The sequence below is a fragment of the Pyxicephalus adspersus genome, chromosome 2 (genome assembly GCF_032062135.1).
Source record: "Pyxicephalus adspersus chromosome 2, UCB_Pads_2.0, whole genome shotgun sequence".
NCBI lineage: Eukaryota > Metazoa > Chordata > Amphibia > Anura > Pyxicephalidae > Pyxicephalus > Pyxicephalus adspersus.
Genome location: NC_092859.1, coordinates 137,602,584 through 137,603,450, shown reverse-complemented (window position 1 = coordinate 137,603,450; position 867 = coordinate 137,602,584).

The window sequence follows — 867 nt, the reverse complement described above, 5'->3', positions numbered from 1 at the left end:
TCCCTTTTACAGCACTCCGCTGCCCTTCTGCAGCAATCACTAAATATAGTAGAACCCCGGTCATCCAGAACTGGAAAACTCAGCGGTAAAGGATTCCCTTTTCTCAGCCAATCACGGGGAGCTGTACTCTGCTGACCGCTCCGCAGAGCGGAGCTGTGGCATGTGTTCCTCATCCTAGAACATTTACCACAGCCCTTCAGCAGAGCTGTCAGGAGAGCAGAGCTGTCAGGAGAGCAGAGCTCCCGATTGTTTGCTCCATGATTGGTTGAGAAAGGGAAACCGTGATGATGGCTCAAGTTTCATCAGGGTTTCCCTTTTCTCAGCCATTCAGCACTAGAGGTGAATGAGGATAAATTTCCCCATTCAAGTCTAGTGCTGAATGGCTGAGAAAAGGAAACATGTTATTTGGAAACTACACTTATTCGGAATCAGCCATTCCATGGGGGTGACGGATAACGGAGTTTCTACTGTACTTGGTTTCAGAACCTAAAGTGGACCTTTCATCAAAAAGTTTTCTTTTTCATAAAGACAGAATGGGGGTGCAGAGCCTCCTGGGATACCCACAACACTTATCCCAGGAGGCTTCTGGCTGCTGCTTCTGCGCATGCCTGGCATTAGGGGCTTTTTCTTGTAATGGGGAAAAAAATGCTCACTGGGCATGCAGCAAGCTACGTCACTGGATCGTGCGCCAATTTAGGTCAATGGAGACAAAGAGTCCCCCCCGAATGCATATAAAACTACAAATGGTAACATTGCTGCCTCCTACAACTTGTCAAAGAATAATGAATTTACCCATTTGGTCAAATGTTATCCATATTTGCAAGGAGTTTGAGCAGTAAAACCTCTTGCAATACCTGCTAAACTAAT